A 26,293-nucleotide genomic window follows, 5' to 3' on the forward strand; every position below is an offset into this window, starting at 1 on the left:
AACATTTCTCATTCGTGCTTCGCATATCTTCGATTCCCGCTGTACTTGGGATCTGCCAACTTAAAAAAAAAAAAAAGATTCATGTTTTTCTGACACGTGTGACGGTAGCCCTCAATGCAATACAGTCGCGTCAGTTGCGTGATGGGGTGTAACGCTAATCTGAGTGTTTATGTTTCACTCGTCTTGCGAGAGTGTTCATGCATTCGTCACACATGCCAAATAAATCCTACTCCTTTGCTCATAACATCTCGTGGTGTTCCCCTAGATCACCGTGCGTAATCGCAGTTGGCTGGCTTGACGCCCAATCCCAAATTAAATGCCTGAGTGGCTTCTTCCGCAACCGTGCTTTGTGCCACAACATCTCGCGTGAGGGCTTATCTTACGTTCCGCCCTAACCATCAGGTATCCACGTACTAAGTCTTAAAGAAGCTTAGATAATTGCGAATTAAAGGATTTGTCTATCCACTTGCTCTTCGGGAAATGAGAGGACGAGGACGGCATTAGATTTATTTTCGTTCCGACGCAAAAAAAAGATATAAGGCTTTCGTTTTCGTTTGTGTTTAGACAATATATTTCTTCTACTATAAAGCAAATTAAGAAGAAATAAAACACATCTTCATGCATACATATACTTCCGGGAGCCGCCTGCATTCTTCCATGTTCATTTTGGTCTAAGTCGCATGAAGTTATCGTAGCTCCGTCAGTTACTCATATCATACCTCAAGCCTTATGCCGATGTCAATTGTTGCGCCCGTATTCTATACGCGCATCGCGCGTTTCGTCCATTCTGTTCCTGCAGGCGTTTCTTCTCCGTATTTTTCGTTGTTCGCCACCTTAGCCTCTCAACACATCCTGCGAAGTAGAGTGGTACTGAGTCATTACCACGTTTCTTCGAAACGTGTTGACTCGTGGCTCAGCTTTTCGATCAAATTAGATCGTGTATAGGACTTGACATTTCGATGACCGGTATAACAAGTTCTTCCTAATACCCAGCTCGAAGTGTGTGGCTGCACTTTACTCAAGTCAAGTCAAGTTTATTAAATAGTTTAGTTGAGTTACATGGTTAGCGTTATTACAGCAGGAGGTCCCAAAGTTTTAGAGAAACTGACAGGGGGACCTCCTATGGCTACATGGATGGGGTAATTACAAAAAATACAGCAATAGTATACAGACTTGTAATAATGAGTAAGCTTGATTAACAACAGTAAAAATACGGTCAATACCGAACATAATGGTAATACTCACTATTGAAAAATAACAAGAAAATAGTCAAAAGCAAGTGAAGACAAAAAAACAACATTAATGAACAACTCTACGTGACAAATGCAACACGTTTCTTTATCAGTGTTATCAATTATACAAAAACAAATTGAAGTAGTAAAATAGCACAGAAATGTGGAGAGCTATTCACAGTTAATTGCACGAATCGGATGAGTTGATTAATTCCTGAACGTAATATTTCTTGCTGCACGAAGTGAAAATATGGATGTTATGCAATGATTTCAATTCGAAAAGCAATGAATTCAAAATGGCTATGCTAGTAAATAAGGTCCATGTCCTCTCCGTGTCTTCTATTGTTCCGTAAGCCGCATAATCTTCACAGAGGGAATTCACCCGAGAAAAAGAAATCCCGAAGAATTGGTTTTACCGCCCGCTAACGTGAGATGTACTACGTCGTCGTTTAGGAGCATTGCCTGGGTTTCACGCAATCGATTTTGTTGTAAAGCTGGCTTTTTTATGGATTCAGTAGAGAGAGGAGGGTATCTTCATTTCATCATAAAAAGGTATTACGAATGCGTCGATGCCTTAACGAACACTTAAATAGCAAACACATGACGTTAACTAAAGCAGCGAGTTTCATGCAATGCAGCCCTTTGGACCATGCGCGTAGCCGGCACCTGTATGGCATCACGTGAATTGCGCTCGGCAATCTATAAGGATACTTAGCTCTTTCCCATCCAGCAATACCGGCCTTTGAAGTGCCTTGTTTCGGATATTAGTGGAACCGCGGAGCACAGACCTGCACCACAAATACAAAAGCGGGCAAAAGGTATGAGCTTTCGCTCCAAAGTGGATGTTCCTTATTTTTGTGCCACCCCACGTGTATAGATAGCCAACCTTACCAATGCTTATAGTTAACCTCCCTGCCTTTCATCTCTCTTTACAGTTTCTTAAGTGGTCCGTCTAAAATTGAAAATCATTCGCAAATTTTTGCACTTGTTAATGGCTGTTATGCTCCAACCGGTCTCCCCACCAATAACGTGTCCATTGTTACGTTATTCGCAAACATCTTCTCTGCTTGCAGAGAAAATATTGGCGATATTTGCGAAGATTTTGCGAACATGGGCCTACGTTAATCACTGCAGTTAGTATTTGTCCGATGACTCGCTCACAACTGAAAGGGTGGTTGCGGGAACGGTTTGTGGCCAGAAGCTGGCGCGTTCAGTCCTGTCCGCAGCGGTCGTATTTTGATGGAGGTGAAATGCTAAAGGTCCTGTACCTGCAATGGCAGTGCTTGCTAAGTGAAGGCCGAAATTTCCGGAGCCCGCCACTGTGGAGGGCTTCATAAACATGCCGTGGTTTGGACGCATAAATCGCAGATTTATTATTATTATTATTATTATTATTATTATTATTATTATTATTATTATTATTATTATTATTATTATTATTATTATTATTATTATTAAAACGGGGCGCGTCAAACAAATGAAACCACGTGAGTACCACACCTCGCACGATTCGATGTTTTCTTGTGTTTGTTTTCCAAAGGAAGCAATGCTCGTTGTGCTGACGACGAGTCATATTTAGCCCATTGATTGATTGATATGTGGGGTTTAACGTCCCAAAACCACTGCATGATTATGAGAGACGCCGTAGTGGAGGGCTCCGGAAATTTAGACCACCTGGGGTTCTTTAACGTGCACCCAAATCTGAGCACACGGGCCTACAACATTTCCGCCTCCATCGGAAATGCAGCCGCCGCAGCCGGGATTCGAACCCGCGCCCTGCAGGTCAGCAGCCGAGTACCTTAGCCACTAGACCACCGCGGCGGGGCAGTCATATTTAGCCCAGATGAGTATCTTCAGCTCATACATAATAAAATTGTACACGCCTTTTCAATAAAGGCTCCGCTTCGCAGACACTCGTGAACCAGCGAACCTATAGTGGCCTTCACTTCGTCGCGATGAATATACGTACCGTTCCCATGAAGGAGCTGCCACGCCAACCCCGTCGGCACGCGACAACTCGTAATCCCGTGGCACAGTCCAGAAAGTGGGGGCTTCCCTTCCCTGTTGAAAAGGTCTATGCAGGCTCTAAAAGGAAAGGAATAATGAAAGTGCAAATGAAAAATTACACTCGTACGTAACGTCTAGGAAAATGAACAGTTTGTTTTGTGCATCTGGACCAGGACTATTGCCGTGCTGTTTTTTTTTTTTTTTCACGCTCTGACGCGGCAATGGGTCTGGCGACCGCCGAATGAGTACATTTGCGATAGAAACAATAGAATCAACTTTTTGTTCGCCCTTTCTTCCTACCATTCAGAACAAGCATACCTTCCCCGCGTTTCTAGAAAACAACTTCAATTTCGCAACGGGTCTTCGCAGGCGTGCCTTGAGGATTCTCGAGAATGAGGCACTCGCTCGAAGGTAATAATACACGAGGATCCTCACCATACTCGACACGTGGAGAATCATTCTCGGGGAGAGAAAGGAGTGCGAAGTTGGTTTTTTTTTCTTATTCCAGCCTCACGCTCGTTCAGTGTGAACAGCAAAGTCGCGTATATTCGCGGGTGTTCATGTATAAACAAACAACCTGTATGCATGCCTCTAATGCTTGTCAGCAGAGGTATACTTACTTCGCGTAAGATGCGCTCGCATTTCACGCGGTACGAGTCTCAGCGCATCGGAACGAAAGGCAATGAAACGACGCGCATGAATTCTTCTCGTGTTTGTCGCGTCGTGTGGGGTCGCAGGAAGGTGCATCTCCGCATTCCGAATGTGCAGAGGTATACTTAGACATAGTTTCGCAATCTGCGGCTAATAGAACCACTAACGAAGTCGAGCGAGATGTGCTTAATTTTGTCAGTGAGTCGCTTGCACGTTCAAACTTTTATTTTTTGTTGTTAACCTGAGAAAGCTTAACATCGGCACGTGAGGTTAAGGGGACGTTGACGAAAATGAGGAGGTCGGATAACATGCGCGAATGCGGTTATAATTAGCCTGTTGCGCAGCAGATTTAATTAAAAGCTAGAAGGCGCGGATTGTGTAGCGGAGGAGCAGAACGTTATTGCACCATCGAGGCAAAACAAAATAATAAACAAGGCCACCAATGCTGTGCTGGCATGGAGGAAAGTTTTCATTTTTTATGGTAAAAATTGCAGAAAATTTAATATTGGCAGCGGACAAAAAGTGCAGCATTCTTTGTCTCTATATAGCTTTGTGTGACACTGAGGAGCAGGTACCAATATTCTATTATAACTTGTTGCATAAATTTGCATATATAGGTTATCAAAAAAGCCTGGGCAACGTACGTATAACAGTAATTGCGTGCCAACATCGTTAAGGCAGCAGTGAACTTTGCGGACGCTCGAGCCATTTTTCCTGTGTTACAGCTAAATCATCATGACTTTTCCTTTCTTTCTTTCTTTCTTTCTTTCTTTCTTTCTTTCTTTCTTTCTTTCTTTCTTTCTTTTTTCTTTCTTTCTTTCTTTCTTTGTTTCTTTCCAGGTAACGAGAAAAAAACAATTCATCTTTTGAAAACCTAATCAAACGTAACTATAAGAGACAGTTACCCTAAAGAAACAGCAACACATTATTACATACGCGGAATTCTGCTCAACATGCAAATGAAAAAAAAAATTAATTTTGAAGAGAAATACAACGTGATGTGAGGGTTTTCTCGAAACTGTCTCATGCCGTCAATTACCTCGACTCCTTCCTTGAACTGACCAATGCTTGTTCATTGAACGTGTCAACAGGATTCATCTGGTCTGGTAAACTTTATCGAAGCTGTACGTGTGACGAGAATTATAAGGCACCGTGCGCTTCGAAAGCATGAAATGAAGTCCACGCCAGTTCCATAACGTAAGAGCTTTTTTCTGCCGCCTCCCTGTCACATCAGCATCAACCGTCATAAATAACTTATCTTAATTAAAAAAAAACAAGCTATGCAGCTCCGCTTCGCAGACTCTCGTGAACCAGCGAAGCTATAGTGGCCTTCCCTTCGTCGGCCATCGAATTTCTTAAGTTTTGCTAGACTTTCAGGTGTGTCATATGACTGCTATTCATTAAATGCTCTTTCTTAAGCTTTGATATAGATTAATATAGGCACCACGTTTGATAACATCGAAGTAGTACGTGACAGTGGCATGACAATGGTCACTCGTGCATCATTTGTTGCGCTACTTGTTTTCATCATCTTAAGTAGACTAGTACTGCGGGTTTTACCCGATTTCTGTGGTGCATACCCGTTTTTGTAATGCCAACCAGCGTTACCACAGATCCCAAATATGAAAGCCTGGCCTATGAATAGCTCCGTGTAAAAAAAAAACAATGTAATTGATGTCATACGCATCATGCGGATGGATGGTGGCTGGTGAAGCTACTTTGTAAAGTGAAACGTTACGAAATCACTTTAAAACAACTCTTGTATGCATACACATATGTTCAACAGTCGAATATCTTTTATATAACCGGTGGTTTGCAGTTGCGTAGTCGTGTCAACAGCAACATGGATATCCGCAACAACAGAAGTGGTTAGCTCATATGTAGCGCTTGTGCTTGCGAGGATGGTAGCTCTGAATAGTGCTCTACGTTCACCTACTTCAGTGGAAAGCACTGAAGTATACGTACAAAATTAAGTATACGTATGCGCTTAGGTATAAAATTGACGTTAACCCAGCGTGATGCCTAAACCACAGGAGTACATATGTGATGTTTGCAAAATTAGATAGCCACCACTGCAACCACGGTTGACATTTCGCCAACATTACGCCTTAATACGGCATTTTTTTAAAAACCAGTTTCGAGACCTGGCGTGTATGTGCGGTAGAACGCTCGATTGTCGCGCAGAAGGCTTGATTTCGATTCCTTTCATAGACACTGACTTTTGCTGTTTAAATTCACCGGCTCAACGCTGCCGCCATCGGTCTTTTTTAACACTCTCGCATTTAAATTACCAATGTATGTTCTTGTCGTTACTCGGCGTATGTTAGCTGTCCAACACCTGTGGGGCATACCCACATACAGCGGCCCGTGGTATGCGGGTATGTGTCACACCAGCGCCTCCTCTATTTTTAGGAGGCGCTGGCCACACTTGCCTGGAAGAGAGGGTGTGATGTCGTACACAACGGGATTTTTCATGGTATTTCTTTCATCACTGGGCACTCATAATGGTCAGACCCTTTTACCCTCCCATGCTAATTATGGTCTGTGTTAAGGAGGTGATCATGAGAGCATCCTGAGGCAGGCTGCTCGATAAATACGTGGATAAAAATGCTCTAAGTATCTGTAGTTCGAAAAGAACTGCTTCGTATAAAAAAATTCAAAAAGAGGACGAAGTCAGTGAGTGCCAGATTTACACAACAGCCTAAGATCCAAAGATCCTTGTTAACCAGTGTAGGCTACAGCAAATTTAATTATATATTATTATTATATTATTACTTTATTTCTTTTTCAGTATGAATTATTTCGACTCCACTTTCTCCCCAAGAATTATTTAAGAATCTTTTGTTGTACAAAAGGAGAACATATTCCATTCACTACAATTTAAATATATATAGTTTTTCATAAGCTATCAGACTTTTCGCCAATACCCCGGGGTGAATGTGAGCGAGAAGCCTCTACGTGTACATAATTTCTGTTCGCAGTCGTCGGCACAGCGAAGAGCTTCGAGAGCTCCGCCGTTGAAAATGCCTGGCATATTGTCTGAATTTAAACATTAGTAGCCGTGGAAGTCAGCCGAGACAATGTTAAAGTCTTTTATCTGGCAGTGGACTATATCATATGGGACTCACATTCTTTGGTTCAATCCTCGCTACTTTCGCTGTCTCTTGTTAGAGGCGAAGCTCCTAAAGCCGCCAGTCTGTCCTTCCCATGTGACTGGTTCGTAACCACCTTTGCAAACTGCCACCTACTTCGTACTCGCAAGCATCCCACTACGCCTCATCACAGATCCACCATGCACTTCACCGACCATAAAGAACCTTTGCAAAGAAGAACATGAACAAAATTAGAATTTATTTCTATAATATACGCAATGTATTACGTCTTTCTAATTATGTAATGGGCTAACCTTCACGGGGAGTCATCATGGTAGTCGCCTGTCAGTGACATTTGCAGGTGTGTGTGTGTGTATTGCGCAGCTGCGTTTACGGACAGCTGCGAATAACTGAAAATAAAAGTAGATTTGGAGCATATGCGCACAGTTTCACGTCTTTTTGATGATGTAATGGGCTAACTTTCATGGGAGTGTTACGGTTTACGGATGAACTGCCCCTCTCAAGCTTTGCCCACTTATCATCATTCATTCCGTGGGTAAGGCGTGTTTTCGTTTTTTTTTTTTGAGCGTGCCGACATTTTGCCACCGCTCTTCATACATCTTTGTGATCCACATAATGTAAGATAAGAAGCCTAAAGCTCCCTTTCAAATCGGCTCAATGCTCATTCTTCATTCTTCGTTCCCCCAATCTTTTAGGCGATTCGGTCTTTGTTCATTCCCGATGCGATTGCCCAATAGATGTTCGCCTTACGTGAGCTTCCGAGCTTATGCTACTCTCGTACACAGCGCAGATCGCGTTTTACGCGTCCACTGCGTACGTTCGCAGTTTTGTATCTCGCTTCGCCACCATTGCCCTCCTTTCAATTTCCAGCTGTCTTCGTTTACTGGTCGATCTAAGCGCCCCGAGCAAATTGAATCTCCCGTTGGGCTGGAAACGGCTTTCAAACCTTTACCGATTCCACGCACAGCTCGCCGTGCTGCTCTACCAACTTCCTTCGACGGGAAGGTGCAGCGTGGCTCTTCTGGATTCGGTCCGACGCCTCGAAACCTCACGCACGCACAGCTTGCCTCGGCTCGCACGTCACGTGACACCACCTTATGTCTTTCAACTCTTTCGGTGCGGCAGCGCCAATTCTTCCGGAACCACTCCCTCCTCCCGCCACTAAACACACACACACACACACACACACACACACACACACACACACACACACACACACACACACACACACACACACACACACACACACACACACACACACACACACACACACACACACACACACACACACGCACGCACACACACACACACACACCGCACCCTGATGCTGGCAGGTACTTTACTTTTATTCAGGATCGAAAGAGCACTTGTGCAGTAACACCGAGCACTACACGGAAAGAAGCAGAAGCGGAAGAAGGAGAAGAAGAAGATATCGGCCGTGATCTGGTACTCTTTTATTTTTAAGATTTTCCCGCAAAGTTCCCACAGTCAACCCCCTCCCCCCCAAAGTCCTGGCGCAGGGTGTGGACTGTTTCCTCTCTCTTCCAGGTTTTCTGTCCCGCGCGTGAGTCGAATGCCCGATCGCGTACAACAAACGCGGGGCCATATATATAGGAGGGAGCGGGGGGGGGGGGGGTCTTCTTCGTTTTCTCGCGAATAAGAGAGAGCCACAGCGCGGTAGAGTAGCGGTCAGGTCATACCGACAGACTGATGCGCACCGCCTCACGGAATGAAATATTCATGCAAGGAGAGCATTGCAGGGTCTCACGTGTCCGATGAGTTGCGTGTAGCGCGTGTCGTAGAGACTATGGCACAGCGACGATGACGACGTGGAAAACCGATTCCACGAAGCTATACCATTTGCTTGACACTCATAAACGCGCGGTTTCAATTCTTCATTTCATCCCACCCTTTCACCTTTCGCGCTCGGGGCGTGGGCTTCTTTACATATCCAAGCATGATGGTGCGAGTCAGCGAAACAGGAGAATACAGAGTGTGGCTGTGTGTGTGTCTGGAAACGGATCCGTATGGCCGTGGGAACGAAAGAAAATAATAATGAAGACCGATGAAGCGGGGCAGAAGGACTTGACTGCGTCAATGAGATGAGAATACGAAAGTGGTCTTTGTCTGCGTGCAAGGTACATACCGAGAAACAATGAAAATGCAGAGAGGACGAACGATATCGCCTTTTTTTTTTACTTTTACATGGGAATAGGACATCTCATAGTCGCTTGACCAGGAACGATAGAGCTTTACAGCCCTGGACAATATAGAGCGAGTGAGTCAGACGTGGGCAGTTCGTTTTCTTTCGGTATTTTTTTCTCTCTAATGACGGTAATTTATCTTATTGCTTCGAGGGCTCCTTTTCAAGAAGTTGGGAAGGTGCGTCTATCTTTTGTCCAGGGCGTTAGGGGGGACGCTTTAATACACGTGTGCCTTCAGGAGGTTGTTATTTCTGTGAGTTTTTTTTTTTTTTTGAACTCGATCTTTCGGTGTCAAGAACGTTCGTTTATAGATAAATCTAAATGATAAATAATAAGAAGAGTGTCAGGACAATTACCGGCCAGATGATAGGAAGAATGTAACGGATAAACGGAAACACAATGGCAATTGAGACACGATTTATGCCGTGCTGGACACTGTTCGTGAGGAGATGAAGTGAAAGTATTCCGAAAAAGAGTACACTTCAATGTGTCGCGCACACGTCTTCAGGGCGCGAAATCATTTGTTTCGCTTTTACTCCGGTTATCAAAGTATTCTGGAGGACGAACGCGTGGTGCACGACGACATGTAGCGGAAATTCATTAATATTTTGGCAAAATGTAACAACTGCGGTGCCAAAAAGCAACGCGAGCGTAAACATGGAACACTTGTACATGAATAAGGAGATGATGATCAACCATCCGAAGAATTCACCCTTTGGTTATCGCGCTTTGTTTGGCACGAGATAAAGACTCCGTGCTTTCACTTCCAGCACATCTGCGTAGCCGTCTAGCCGCCGCATGCCGCGCTCCTGGCCGCCTTCGAAGCAGCACCTTGTTAACGGCGTTTCCGCTTTGGCTTTCGTGGGTGAGAGCACTTTCGGAGTCGTTTCCATCTATGGCAGAAAGAGGACGTGTAATCTGGAACGCGCTCGTTTTTCATCGTCACCAGCGTCATTGTAATCGTCATGGCGTGTAGTGGGTACCTTGCGTGTACTTTACTGGACAACGGACAACGCACAACAGACAAGCGTAGCCCATTAGGTAATTCGCCCCTAAAAGAGAAGGTTGGAGATATCGGTAAGAGGGAAGGTGGGGCAAAGGACACCAGTATTCCTCTAATTTTTTGTCTCTCTCTATCTACGGCAGCTTCTTTATCGTGTGAATATGATAACAGAGTCGTATATTTCTCATTGTTTCCTCAAAGATCAGAGTGAACAGAAAATATGTAAGAAGCAGACAAAAGGAAGTCATTCCGAATGAAGGCAGGGAACGCTCCATTGTGTCATCATGAATGAAACAGAATTGTAAAAACAATACATGCAAATTGCTGGGAGTGACAAAATCTAAGTATCTGGTCTTATAACAAACAGACGCCCCTCAGTATTTGCGCCGTATCATTTCGTCGGGCCGCTACACCTTACCCTGTGCGCTCCGCCCTGAGGCGGGTAGAGAACCCCACCAAAAGGCACGCCACAGCTTTATATTTAGAACCTCAGCTTTTTTAGGTTCCAGTTTTATGCAAATATAACATTGGAGATTGTCTTGCGCCTTTTAGCGGAGCTGTGAAGAGTTGTCAAAGAAAACAAATGGCTGAGAAGTGTGGCGCCCTTCTTTCCGCAATCAATTTGCTTTTGCTTCGACACTTCGCGTACACTACGCGCCCGTATTTGCATTCACTCACGGGGTGCTGAACGTTTCTGCATAAAAGGCTGAATTTGCTACGGGCAGGCAGCCGCACTCTGGAAAATTTGTTTCTGGTGCGAAAAGGGCCGCATGTGTGGACTCGGCACAGCTGGTCGGGCACCTGCGAAAAGTTGCAAAATCTTGTTGTCTCTTTCGTAATATTTATTTTTCTTTCTTTCTGTCAGAAAACACTCCTTACTCGTCAGGCTTGTGACAGGAGACATTAATGACCCACTCAATAGTGTTCCCGCGTTGAGTGAAGCGGCTGGAGATGTGCTGCAACCGCAACAGTAAGGGAACGGGTCTTTGTGTCAGCTGTTCTCTAACCTGAATTCACTACGATAGTTTTACTTGCATGTTTTGTATAAAATGCAAACGCGTCATTAGACTGTAGGCTATCTATACGCCAGGTGTCGTTCTGTAACATTACAGTTATACGGTTTCTTTCTTGCTCTTTTAGTGATTGTAGATCCTTGCAGTCAGATTATTCAGAAACCGGACGAAAAATATGTGGTAGCCTCACAATCGGTCACTTGAAAAAAAAAATCGTGACTGATCTCCCTATATAGGAATCGTTATAACACGAAAGGGAAACGTGTCTTTACACAAGTGTAGTTGAGCGTTTATATGCGTACGTTTTCTTGGCTATGGTGAGACCTTTTTGCCCATAGCAATACTTCAGAGCCCAAGCAAAGCGTTGCTAAGACATGTTCAAACGTCGTCACGTCCTTAGTAAAGGCGTATAGGAGCCGCGTGGAATGCCTTTGGTGCACAAAGACGTTCTACGTGGAGCACACGCCTGTGCGCGCCAAGTCAATGGCAAATGTTTTCGCATTGAAGAACGAAGCGAGCCTGATTTTGCGCGTATGCACGCGGAGTTATCGCCAGGAAGCCAGCTGCTCCTCTTCGGTCGAGGAAGCGGAAAACTGCTGGAAACGAGGGAGCGTAAAGCATGCTTCGTTATTACGTGGCTCGTGCGTGAAAAATTGCGCTTTTCGAAAGCGAAGGCAAGGCCTGAACGCCTCATTCCTCGCGTAGCACGGAGGAATGACGCGACGTTTATCGCTTTTCGAAAGTACTTCGCAAGCGTCTGAGAACTTACAAGCACGCCTTGGGAATACAAAGAGCCACTTATGGAAACCATACCACCGCACGTGTTGGCGTGGCGATGCTTGCCCGTGGAGTTTTAAACATGGCAAATTTACGCGGCATGACAATGGTGGAATTCGCCGTCTATTACACCACGTACGGTGCTTACAAACCAGCATTGAAAAATTTTTTGATTGCATGGTGTAATGAGCGTACATGCGATCAAGCCCGGACTGACCAGATGGCTGGATAAGATCGTGTTCCCGGTCAAGGCGTTCGCATTTCACTGGGGGAGAAGTGCTTGAGGCCCGTGAACTTCCATTTATGGTGCACGTTAGAGAACACCAGGCGGTTGTAATTTTAGAAGCCCCCCCCCCCCCCCCCACCCTTGTGGTGTCCTTCATAATCATATCGTGGCTTTGGTACGTAAACCTTGAGAAATTATTATTCCTGCGCCATAAACGGGCAAAGAGAACAACGGAAAATAAATGGGTACCGTGTCCTATAGACGTATCATTGACTCAGCAGGGATACCTTTATATATTTTAACAAATAAATAAAAGGGGTGTAGTCACGTTGTATTACATGCATTTGCCTTTAAAAAAAGGGAGGTGTCACACGTGGCTTGCGGACGTTTCGCTGCGGCGGCCCGTGGCTTCGCAAGGAACGAAATGCTTGTGAATTCGCTGAATGGTACTCGCAATATTTACTCGCCTATAGTGATTAATACTACGAGTAAGCTACATAGCCGGGACTAGTCACAAGCATTTTTTTTTCGTGAGGCACCCCATGCTGTAACTGTGTCTTGATACATAACACCAGAACAAATTCTACAATTTTCGGAATTGGCGCCTAGATTTGAGTCAATCTGGAGATCAGTACTGTCGACACTACTGCTGCTGAACCCTTTTGAAATATTATTCATGTGTTAGTAATAGGAAATCCGTTCTTTCAATTGGCAGTGATAGGTGAAATTTTGTTCAATAGAAGGCAGGAAAGAAGCAGACAAAGGGAGAAGGCATGGAGGTTAACCAGAAAAACATCCGGTTGACTATCCTACACTGGGAGACTGGGGAAGGGGACAAGAAAGATGAGAAAGAACCACTTTCTGTGCAGGTGCACGCTATTACAACACCAGCCACATCCCTCGACAGCCCCTAAGGAAATGAAAGTCCTTTTGTGTTCTTGAAGACGACAGGTTTGTGTGAATACCTCTGACCTGCGGTGGAGTTCTACACGCTGCAGGGAATTGGCTGTCAGCCTATCTCTTTTCTATTCCTTCTATTGTTTTATAAAGAATAGAATAAGTGGTGAGGTAGGGATACCAACCAGTCCTGGATAACCGGTTTTGCTACCCTACACGTGGGAAAGGGATGAGGGAGATTGAAAGAAGGAGAGGAAAAAGAAAGAAAGATAACACAGCACACACTAACTTCTTCACAGCCCTGGCCCCATCTATACAAAATTCCTTAACGCGGCAGCTTAGGTGAGTTTGTGACCAGAGATCTAAAACAACTGATTATAGAAAGCCAACTTTTTTTTATTCTTAGTGATACCACCCTACAAGGGGGGAGGGGAAACGGACAGGAAGAGAGAATGAAGAAAGCGAGAGGGAAAGAGACAACTAATACGCTCGTATACGCAGCTTTCACCACGCATACCCAGAAGACCTCAAGCTGCGTACTGTTTTAGGGCCTGGTTCATCTGCAGCTGCCTTAGATGAACTATAGATGCAATCCGTAACGATAATGAAGTCTTACAGGGACTGTGTGTAGTATTTAGAACTTCCACCGTGCTTCAAGGTGTCCCTGTGTTTCTTTATGTTATGGAGCGTGCGCATAGGCACAGGCAAAGCAGCTGGTGTGGATGAGGTAACAATGAACCTCCTGAAATATTGCGGAGAAATTTAATTAGAACAACTAGCCATCTTATATACGAAGTGTCTCTTGACGGAAAGAGTACCAGAATCTTGAAAGAACGCTAACAACATTTTAATCCATAACAAAGGAGACGTCAAGGACTTGAAAAGTTACAGGCCGATGAGCTTACTGTCCGTTCTCTACAAGCTATTCACAAAAATACCAGGGAATGAAATTAGGGAGACTTTAGAGCTCAATCAACCAAAGGACCAAGCAGGATTTCGTTCTCCACAAAACACCATGTTCATACTATTGGTCGGGCGATAGAGAAATTAGTGGTATACAACCAACTCATATATATATATGGCCATAGATTACGAAAAGGCGTTGCATTTATTCGAGACATCAGCAGTGATACAGGCACTACGGAATCAGGGCATTGATGAACCGTTTGCAACGCATGCACAGCCACCGTAATTATCCATAATGAAAGCTACAGAATCCCAATAAAGAAGGGTGTAAGAAATGGAGACACAATCTCTACATTGCTATTCACCACGTGTTTACAGGAAGTTTTCATGGCCCTAGATTGGGAAGAGTTAAAGATAAGAGTTAATGGAGAGTATGTTAACAACCTGCGATTCGTTGATGACATTTCATTGATGAGTGGCTAAAGTTACATATTACAGCTAGCTCATAGTTACTATACTTAACACGGAAAGCAGAAGGGCAAGTCTAAAAATTAATTTGCATAAAACTAATGTGTAGTGGTCTTGGTAGAAACCAGTGTTTTGAGATATATAGAATGAGAGACGCTGGAAGTTGTCCACTTCGGTCAGGTAGTAACCGTGGAGACGAACCATTAAAGTGATATAACTAGAGGAGTAAGGATGAGGTAAATCACATTCGGCAAGCATTCTAAAATCATGAATAGTAACCTACTGCTGACCCTCAAGAGGAAGGTATATATTACACCTTCATCTTGTCGGTACTTACCTACGGAGCAGAAACTGGCAGGGAGGCTTACAAAAAGGTTTAAGCTTATCTTAAAGACGACGCAAAGAGCGATGGAAAGGAAAATAATAGGTGTAACCTTAAGAGACAAGAAGAGAGTAGAGTGGGCCAGGGGACCAACCATGGTTAAGCATATAGTTTTTTTCAAGAAGAAGAAATCGGCATGGGCCAGGCGCGTAGCGCGTAGGAAGGATAACTGCTGGTCATTATGGGTAACTGACTATAGAACTATGACTATAAATTCCCATAGAAGGCAAACTCACTTGGGGAGACAAATATTTAGATAGGCCGATGAGATTCAAAAGTTCGCAGATATATCATACAGCAGAAAGCACGAAATCGGGTTGATTGGCAGATAATGGGAGATGCCTTTGCCCTGCAGTGGACGTAGTCAGGCTGCTGCTGCTGCTGCTGATATTGATGTATCGTCATAGCCATGCACACGGGAGGGGGGGGGGGGCACCTTAGAACTATATTTAGAGTAACCAATTATTTCACTGGAAAAGTGTATTGCGGCTTTCTGCCTCACAAATTCAATGTAGCAAAAATTTTAAAAATCTGTCCAGTACGAGCGGAGTTACAAAAATTTGTCCCACGCTGCAATCGCATTCTCTCTTCTCTCATCCCGACGAAAGCTCTGGAAGCTAAGCATACAGAAATCGAAGGGGCAAGCAAAAAATTCCACGTGCGAATCGTGACCTTGAGCGTTTATTTCCCTTTTTTTTTCTTCGAATACGCGGCTTTTTCTGTGTGATCGAGCACTCACGCGTGGACGAGTGACAGCCTCTCACGGCGATTTTTGTAACAACCAAGCGCGCCCTGTTCAAATCAGCCAATGGCTGATAGACGTGCATTCTACGTGCGATTTTTGAGCCTTTTGTCATTTGTCGAGCGAAAAGAAAGCACTTTTTAGCTCACTTCGATAATATATTGTGAATTCTTAGCCACGTGCTGCGCTATAGCATTTGGCTTGCGTGTTCTCGGGAGCCTCTGCTACCAATCCGCCGCGTTTTCTCACCATGCTCAAGAAGTGTTGAAGGGCTCCTTCAAAGAGTCTGGCAAAGTTGAAGTGCCGCACTGCAACCGCCTAGCTTCCCACAGCATTTAATATTTAACAATGGGATCAAATGTGTTTCTATGGACAATGTTCAATTGTCCTAGGAAGCCAAACGCTTTATAGTGCGATACATTAATTTTACCAAAATGCACCTGTGGGCCGGCGCTACATATTACCCACAGTTGTTTTGGATAACGATCTGTTTTCAAGAGATATGATTTTTCTCAGCTACTTCCCATTCAGTTATGGGAGGCCACCGTTCCTACTGCCGGTAGATTGCGCCACGTCCAGATATCCTTTAGAGTAACTGTATATGGTCCCCACGGGACCAGAGTAGCGCAACTGTTTTCCAATGCCGCCGGCTCCGCCATCAACCATGCATTGCAGAGGAGCTCACGCTCAGGCCAATTTTGAGTTTTCCGACGCCACCGCTGCATTGGCGCGAATCATCGCCAGTCAAGTTCAAAGCGAATCCCGCTGGTTTTCACACCTTTTCTGAATGCAATTCATGCATGCGCGCGGGTGACTGCGGATCAGCTCTATGTGCGCCCCATGTCGGCAGTTCTACCATCACAGCCATCGGAATGTTACAATGACTGGGTAAACTGGTAAAAGATGTTTTGCCAGCTGCTGAGCGCTCCTTCGTTTGTGGTGTACATGCTAATAGAGAACTGCACTTTTCTTTGTTGCGCAATCATATTTGTTCAAAGGGAGCCGGATTACCTATCTTAAGGAAATATATTAATTTGCCACTAACGTAGCTACAAGGGCGCGGTTGTTCAAGTCGCTGAATATTACAGCGAAATGATGATAGTTACAGTACGAAAACTGAATGACAGCAAAGGGACAAGAAGGAGACAAGAAGGAGACCCTTTGTCATCATTCTGTTCTCGCGCTATAACTATCGTCATGTCATACGAACTAGACCAAACCGCCACACTTCTAATTTACAGCGAAAGCTCTTATGAGATCACAAGTACCGACTTCGGCACCGTAGATGTTCGCCACCGCCGGTGTCCTTGATCAGTATTGCATGAAACTTAAAAAAAAAGAAAAAAACTTCAAAATAAAAAAACATACGCGTCTTATTTGGGAATCGAATCCGAGTCTTTCACGTGGCAGCAGAGTACTCTACCGCAAAACTATGCCAAAATAGCGAGCCTTACTCTATACTGACTTTACGTAGGCTGCATATCAGGTAAGAACTTGTGTTTACGTGTGAAATAAATCGTTTTAGAACAGTGAAGTAACAACCGTGCTTCACACAACGCGAATTGTGCAAAAAGTGCACCGTTATGCTCTTACGCACTTCGAAAGCCTAAACCATAACTCTTCACTGCGTTATATTCACCGAGACTAATCGGGCAATATCATATTGTAACGAATGTAGCAGCCTCACAACAACGATGTTCTATTTACACGGTTTATTAAGGGCGAACTTGTGCCCAAAGTGAACGACGCACAGCAATCAAGAAGATCCAAGGGCGGTAGTCCTCGTGAGCCTCTGCCTCGAGCACCCTCGTTCTCTTCTTCTTCACGCGCGTTGGCTGTTAGGTGGAGTACCGGGCGCATGCAGGGCCGGCTCGTGCATTGCGGCTGGCTTCGTCGCTCGTAGTCGTGCCGTTAGTGTTTCTTTGGTTCCCAACATCCACGTTGCGCGGAGCAATGGTAATTTCCTGTGGCAATATGTACCATGAAGGTCAACTAATGTCGCATATTTCACCAGCGTAACATGAATACTCAATGTTCCTGCTCGTTATCCGGTCAGAAATTCTGAAAATTTGCGAAATGTGAATGTCGCAAGACAAAACAAGTAGATAATGTTCGCTCTGCACTTTTCGCCACACGCTGAGCAAGAACGTCACTTTTTTTCCCCCGCTATTTAGTCAACTCTTACGTTGTGCTTCGTTGGCAATCAGACAGAAAATGAGCTTTAAAGCACTGCAAACAGTTCGCGAAGGACGCAAGCCAAGCTAGTATGTCAATATGCAGCACGGAAAAAAAAAGGGGGGGGGGGGGACATGGCAGGGGTGTCGCCTGCAAAAGCAGAGGGTGGCTTTGCCGCATAGCTGGTTTCTAGCCAGGTAAGATGGCGGACCTATGCGCTACTCTGGTCCCGTAGGGACCATATACAGTTACTCTAATATCCCTAATTCCTGGGAATGGCGTGCTAGGAGAGCGCTCTTTATGTGTCGAACTGTGGCGGTTGTTTCACCGCACTCGTCATGTGTATTCTAATTTCATGCGTGCTTTCTTCTTGAAGTGTGCGCTGTAAGTTGTGAGCTGTTTGCCATTCTTCGCATGACATTGCAATTTGTTAATGTAGCATTCGTTACTTCGCCCTTGTGGCGAAACGATGCACCATGAATGCTCAACTACCTCTGCGACGACACGTTTTTCTTTCGTGTATTATACCGATTCCTAAAAAGAGGGATCAGGCACGTTTTCTTCTTTATTTTCTAGAACTGGTCTCCAAACGCCGACAACGATGTAGACTGTAGAGTCGGGCGGGATTTTTTTTCAATGAAGCGAAATTTCTTCAATGAGCTCGTTGATTTTTAAGACACAACCCAATCAATTGAACCAATGAGCCATGGAGAATATAGAGAACGCTACTTGCCATCTTTTAACAGTAGTGTAGTGATTGTGACGTCACTTGAATTGAATTGAAGTGTACGAAAGATAACCCTTTGTATTGGTGAGGATCCGAACCCACAACCTTCGAATCACGTGTCTGATGTTCCTTCAACTGAGCTACGATTGAAGGCGATACCCCGTCAACTTCCTTGGGTGTTTTTGTGCAAGCCCTACACAGGAGTGTTGGCCAGCACCGTTCACAGCCAAGGCGGCGAGTGCGGAACATTATTAAGTGGGAAGAGATAGAAGAACAGCTAAGGGAAGAGAGGCCGATGGTATACGGTTTTGTAGAAACACATCTCAGGGACATGGAACAACCTCCGAACAATCCGGACTACGCGTGGGAATATTGTAATAGAACAGAAGGCAGCAGAAAGGGGGGTGGTATTGGGGCATTCATTCATAAAAGTACAGACTGGCAAACGGTCAAGCAGGAGTGCAAGGAACATTTATGATTAAAAGGGAAAGTGGCAGGTCAAATGACACTCCTTGGTTTTGTGTACTTGTGGACGGGAGCAAAGGCCAGAGAGGAAAACCAGACAATGTTAGAGTGTATATCAAATGACATTCAGGAGTTAGGAAGAGAGTGCGAGATAATTATACTAGGAGACATGAATGCGCACATAGAAGATATAGATGGGTATACCGACCCGACAGGCAAAATGATCATGGATATGTGTGAAAGGCTTGATTTGATCATTTGCAACAGTACCGAGAAGTGTGAAGGGCAAATAACATGGGAGGTAGGAAGGCTTCAGTCGACGATAGATTATGCACTGATGTCACATAGGATGTATGATAAGCTTAGGGGAATGCACATAGATGAAGGTGGCTCCAGAAGTCTGGGTAGCGATCACAAATGTATCAAGCTAAGTTTTGGAAGAACAGTGAAAGTGGGAAGGAGACAAGATGAGCAACTACAGGAAAATTTTTATCCAGAAAGGCAAATTGAAATAGCCACTAAACAAATTGAGAAAGTAATCACGGAGGATAATAAGACAGTGTGGACATACACGAATCTAATTAGACTCTTTGAGCTAGAGCTTGCTAAGACGCGTGACAAGTCACCCCGGAAAAGAAGACACAAACCCAAAAGTTGGTGGGATGAAGAAGTTAAGAGAGCCATAGCAACACGTCAGGAAGCGTCTAGGGAACACAGACATGCTAAGCAGCGGGGTGAACCGACAGATGATGTTGAAAGAAAATGGGCAACCTTTCTAAGCTGTAGAAGGGATGCATTCCTTCTGATCAATGAAAAGATTAGAAGGAAGGGAGCTCAGTGGCTGGCAGAAGTACATAAAAAAGATAGAAAGGCAGCTGCGAAATTTTGGAACCATCTAAACTCCCTAAGAAATGAGACGAGCCTAGAGCAGAGATTTATAAATACAGCCCAAGGTGCTAGGCTAGAAGGGGACGAAGCTATTGAATATATAAGAACAAAAGTGACAGAAAAATTTCAACAAAGAAGTACTTTATGCACCACAATAGACAAGGACGAATCAAGTGGTGCAATGGCTCCATTTTCACAACGAGAGTGGGAAAGGGCTGAGAAAAAGGTTCCTAGTAGTACATCAACAGGCCCAGATGGCATTCCAATTAGGCTGATAAAAACATTAGGTCCGAAGTCTAAGCAGGCTTTGAGAGAGGCAGTGAGCACAATAATAATCGATGGTGAAGTTCCCGATGGATGGAAACTTAGCAGGATGAGCATGATCTATAAAGAAAAGGGGGACAAAGCTGACATAAAAAACTACCGTCCTATAACAGTGACATCAGTGGTCTACAGGCTGGCGATGCAGATTATAAAGGAAAGACTGCAGGCGTGGATAGAGGATGAGGGGGTGCTGGGGGAACTGCAGAATGGGTTTCGGAAACACAGGAGGTTGGAAGACAATCTGTTCTCACTGACGCAGTGCATTGAAATAGCAGAAAAGGAGCACAGGCCCCTGTGGCTAGCATTTTTGGATATCAAGGGAGCGTACGATAGCGTGGTTCAAGAGGAATTGTGGGGAATACTGGACACACTAGGCGTGGAACATGTAGTCACTAATCTTTTAAAGGGTATCTATAAAGGTAACAAGGTAGTTATAAAGTGGGAAAAACAGGTATCCAAGCCTGCAGAGGTAAAACGGGGGCTTAGGCAGGGGTGCCCCCTGTCACCCTTATTATTCATGATGTACCTACAAGGATTAGAGGCGAAATTAGGGGGAAGTGGGCTGGGCTTCAACCTCTCTTTAGTCAAACAAGGAAAACTTATTGATCAGGCACTACCAGCATTAATGTACGCAGATGATATAGTGCTAATGGCCAACAACAAGGAAGATATCCAGAGATTGATGGACATCTGTGGTAATGAGAGAGATAGGTTAGATTTTAGATTCAGTAAGGAAAAATCAGCAGTCATGATTTTCAATGACAACGAAGGTAGTGAGCTTAGAATACAGGAGGTCACGCTAGAGATAACAGATAAATACAAATATCTGGGCGTATGGATAAGTAATGGGACCGAGTATCTGAGGGAACACGAAATATACGTGACGACTAAAGGTAACAGGAATGCAGAAGTCATGAAAAATAGGGCACTGTGGAATTACAATAGGTATGATGTTGTGAGAGGAATATGGAAAGGGGTCATGGTTCCTGGGCTGACGTTCGGCAATGCGGTCTTGTGCATGAGATCAGAAGTTCAAGCAAGATTAGAAATTATGCAACGTGGAATAGGTAGGCTTGCTTTAGGAGCTCACGGGAATACACCAAATCAGGGAGTACAAGGTGATATGGGATGGACATCATTTGAGGGCAGGGAAGCTAGCAGCAAGATAAAATTTGAGAAGCGATTGAGAGAAATGAAGGAGTAGCGTTGGGCTAGGAAGGTTTTCAGCTACTTGTACATGAAGAATGTCGATACAAAATGAAGGAAGCGAACCAGGAAGTTGACTGGTAAATAATCAGAAAACAGCAGGTGGCCAAACCAAAAAAGAACTATCAGTTAAGAAGAAAGTGAAGGAAACGGAGACTGACATGTGGAAAATGGGCATGATTAAGAAGTCCGCACTAGAGATCTATCGAACGTTTAAGCGGGAAATTGCCAAGGAAAGGATCTATGATAATACTCGTGGTAGTTCTCTACTGTTTGAGGCCAGAACGGGAGTACTGCGAACCAAGACATATCGGGCCAAATACGAAGGGGTAGACACAGTATGCAGTGCGTGTGGAGAGGAAGAAGAAACTGCCGAACACTTGATAATGTTCTGTAAAGGGCTTCACCCTATAGTTCAGGATGATGGCGCAGAGTTTTTCAAAGCACTGGGGTTTAGGGACCGGGAGGGCAAAATAAACTTTAAGCGGGTAGACTTAACTAGAAGGAGGTTATCTGATTGGTGGCTAAAGTCAAGGCACGAGTGAAAATTAAACTCTTCACTGCAAAGTACGAATCCTCAAACCCTTTTTTTAAGGAAAAAAAATATAATTTTTGGTTCATTAGTTATTACGGCTTGGTGGCGCTAGCCACCGCCCGATCTAAAGGGTACAGCCATATCCATCCATCCATCCATCGTGACGCCTTACTGCGTGTGAAATGACGACGCGCGAGAAAACAAAGAGAGCACAAGGCCCGTCCTTTGTGTTTTCGCGTTTCGTGGCCAGGGTCTGTGTGGAAGGGGAGAGTGAAGCATACCGGATAGCATGGAACATAGTTTTATACGTGAGATTCCCTCGAACTTTCCATTCACGCAATGGTAGGGGCGAGCCAGCGGCCACAAGAGGAAACGGCGTTCACTCGATTCGCGCGCAATCGCCGTTCTTTTATTTCGCATCCCTCTCTTTCCTCCGCCCCTTTGCTCGTCGCCTGAAGGTCGCCAACAGGTGGAAGGCCCCTTGCCCTTTCCTCCTCTGCCTGCCACGGGTCTAGAGAGACCGCCGTTTTCCATGCAGACAGTCGTCGCACCGCATGCCTCTCCACGTTGCCATCGCCTTCTTTCGTTTTGTTTTTCTTTTGAGCGTGCCTTATGACCGACTGGTTCTTATTTTACGTGCGCCACCGCTGCCACCGCGGCGTCTTCTTGCCCAAAGGCTACTTGCGTCACTCGCGCGGAATCGCTCGGACGCGATGGATCTACCCCTTGTTGGATTTAGTCGGGGACTTGCGTCGTGCCGTCCGGATCAAGCTGGTGAGTGGGAAGGCGCCGGATCGCTTTTTTTTTTCCTTTCCTTCTTAGCTTCCGTGACGTTAGAGGCGCATGAAATCAAGTAATTTTACGCGCGAAAAACCGCTGTGTGACTGCGATGCACGCCGTGGTAGCTCGGGACTAAGCGTCATCTTCACCATCTGCGGGATCGGGACCGTGCGCCTAAATCTGGGTGTACAGGTCCTTTTTGCATTTCGACGGAGTTGAAATCTGACCGCCAGGACAGGGTATCGAACCCGTGTGTTCGTGCTTAGTAGCGGGACACCTAGGCCTCTCCAGATGGGAACATACGGCAAGCACTCTTCAACCGGGCAACGGAGTGACATCACTTTTCACTCTGGGAAGAAAATCATCAGTGCAACATGGCATGGCTCTTTATGCGCATTTACGTGTTCCTTCACGCTATCGATACTTCTGCCGAATGAACTGCTGTCGTACTCCGCAAGGCTGCGTAACGATGTGATGGCGACCCATCAGCGTCGAAATTTCATCCGCAACAGCTTAATCGGCTTCCTGTAGCTCTAGACCTTATGGATACGGGAGGTGAAAAACAGTACAATTTGAGGATACCTCCTTGGTTATAGCCACACAGATTTGTAATGAACGTCGTCACTACAGCTTGGATGGAGATAGTACTCTCGTTACCACACTTGCCAGACGCGGCGGGGGGGTGGGGGTGCAGCAGGCGTTGTTAGCCTGGCATACATAGTCAGTGAACGGTCCACCTGAGCATTCATCCATTAGTTAGGGCCCGCTAAAGTTCCGTCGTGTTGCTTAACAGTGAATTGTAACCATTTCCTTTCTGTGTGCAATTCAGCACAATCGCTTCTTCATTTACCGTACAGAAGATGAAGATGTCAGGTATATCTAATGACGACGGCTGTTGATTTTCTTATGGACAAATCGTTTATTGAAACATCTAGCTGGGGTCTATACTTTGTTGCTTTTCTGCAGTAAACGTGCGAGAGGCGTAATGTTACATACATACATACATACATACATACATACATACATACATACATACATACATACATACATACATACATACATACATACATGCATACATACATACATACATACATACATACATACATACATACATACATACAACCATACATACATACATACATACATACATACATACATACATACATACATACATACATACATACATACATACATACATACATACATACATACATACATACATACATACATACATACATACATACATACATACATACATACATACATACATACATACATACATACATACATACATACGCGTCGCCTTGGTATGTTCAAGCCCTTTTCGCATAGATATTCGTGCAGCTGTCTCTTCTAGATGCAATATGTATTTATTCGAATCTAATGCGAAATTATAGCTTATTCGTTGGTATTCACAATTCATAGCAATCACCAGAGTTGACATTTAGAGTCATTGTTCTCGTTGCAGCATACGTTCATAGAGCTGCATTGTATCATCACATCACCATTGTGCTTCAATTTTTTTCCTTCATAATTTCTGCGTGCCTTTCCGCATCGCTACTTCACGTTAGAGTTAAATAGAATAGCCATTTCGTGGTTCACCATTCCATCTCGCGCCCACAGAGCGCCACGTTCCGCGTGTAAGTTGATGACTGGGATAACGTATCTGCAGCCGTCCTGTGCTGGGTGGTTTGCCTCGTAGTCAAATCGTCCATCTCTGCACATCACGCTTGAAGTGAGGGTTGCAAAAGAAAACAAATAATGATAAAAATGTTGACTGGTGCGATCCATGAAGCTCCATCACGGTGGACCCTGTTCGCGGACTACAGCGCGAACGCAAAAAAGCAGGTTATATTTCCGGTACGAAATGCGTTGGAAGCTTTGTATTGTGCGGCCTATTTTTTTGTCCTGCTTACTTTTTTTTTCTCGGGACATTTTCAAGGCAGAATGAAATCGGTCTTCCACCGTGCAGTAGCACGCTTAGAGAACGACCGCTCTTCATTGAAACACTTTCCAGCCGAAAGCGGAAACAAGGAAGTCACGAAATCTTCAATGCTTGGTGGAAGCGTGCGCATACACTCTCCGCCTTGTAAAAGGATGCAAAGTGATGTCATCCATTACTAGTGTGGTGGGCAGTCACACATATACAGAAACACGCTGTTACGGAACCCCTTGACAGGAGTGGTGAATTTTCTATCCTTTTCTCTTTCTTTCTGTTTCGTGGGGGAATTCAATGCGCACGCCATTATGGCCAAATCCAAGTTTATGTTCTCACTGACCATCCATCGTATCGTTTGCTAACCTCCACTAGAAAAACAAAAAAATACAGTACCGCGTTATTCAGTGTCTTGTGGGATGATGATTGACCGCTCCCTGTCGTTATATTCGTTAATGATATTTGGTACGAGTGGGCGCGCAGTCTTCAAAAGGGTGCTTTTGCAACGAGACTGAAGGGTTTTATATAAATGTCCCTTGTTTCGCTTGTATCGTTCGTATAATCCGATTGTCACGTGTCGACTTCGTTCTCGATTCGTTGGAAAAATAAGCGTCTGTTAAAAAAAAACAAAAAAACATGTACAACATATAATGCTGCACATTTTACGCTTATAACTTAAGTGTTCCAAAATAACAACAAAATAAATAAATAAATAAATAAATAAATAAATAAATAATAAATACATACATAAATATGTTTACAAAACTCGGCACGAAATGCGCATTGCAGGCCTGCTGTATCAACCGCGATGAACGTAGCTTACTTTATTTTATCTGGCTATGCGGCAAATAATCCCAGTTCTTGCTTCATGTGTTTGATATTTTGTCTTTCTTATCCTTTTCATGCTTTTTTATGTTTACACTTCGTGACACTCACTTTAGGAGACATTTATCTGCTGACTCTTCAGTCCCAGATCGAAAAATAGCGAGAAAAAAAGCGAGGTCGTGCTATAAAATGAACGAAATATCATTTTATAAACGTTTGTAGAGTTGGAAGATGGGTTCTCCAACTTGTCGCGTACGGCGGACGCTTTTCCCGCAAACAACTTATCTTTCACGAGCAGTTCCCAAGAGGGGTTCACTTTTCCGAGAATGAGAAAATGTCAGAAACAAATAGTATAATAATGAAAAATAGCGAAGGCATGAAAGTTGTTTCCTCGTGTCTGGCCCCTTCTATATAGCGCTTCGCGAAGTCGATAATTCCTTTTGTGCGGGTGTCCGGGCCAAAAGTGTTTGACTTTGAAGGCCCAATTATGTGTCTCGTCGGAATGCTGTCGCAATCTATTTTGAGCGCGTTTCGAAACGATCCTAATGCGCTTTAGTGAGCGAGGAATTTCAGGTGTTGTTGTCTCGCTCTCTAATGCATCGGAAAAGTGTCGCAGTACACATTTTTGTGGAGCGAATTGTTTTGAACTGTGCATTGCGGCGGGAGCTGTAATTGTTGTTCTCGTTGTTAATATTGTTCTTGTCGTTGTTGTGGTTGTAGTCGCAGTAGTAGTTGCGAAGTTTGTAGCGATGATAGTCGTAGCGACGGTTGTCGTGTTACAGAGGTAGTAGTGTTACGTAATAGTAGTAGT

The 26,293-nt window shown here is 44.4% G+C and overlaps 1 protein-coding gene across 2 annotated transcripts in view; it reads left to right on the forward strand.

The window, feature by feature from the left end:
* The window catches only part of LOC119159572 (adenylate cyclase type 5), a 258,967-nt gene that overhangs the window by 35,875 nt on the left and 196,799 nt on the right, over window positions 1–26,293 (forward strand). Inside the window, exon 1 of one of the 2 annotated variants that reach the window (XM_075891500.1) lies at window positions 22,602–22,715. The exons of the other annotated variant lie outside the window; for it this stretch is intronic. The gene's annotated coding sequence lies outside the window, so the exon portion shown is untranslated. Of the gene's footprint in view, window positions 1–22,601; window positions 22,716–26,293 lie in introns of those variants that run through there. 2 annotated transcript variants of the gene reach the window in all.

The sequence above is a fragment of the Rhipicephalus microplus genome, chromosome 1 (genome assembly GCF_043290135.1).
Source record: "Rhipicephalus microplus isolate Deutch F79 chromosome 1, USDA_Rmic, whole genome shotgun sequence".
Taxonomy (NCBI): domain Eukaryota; kingdom Metazoa; phylum Arthropoda; class Arachnida; order Ixodida; family Ixodidae; genus Rhipicephalus; species Rhipicephalus microplus.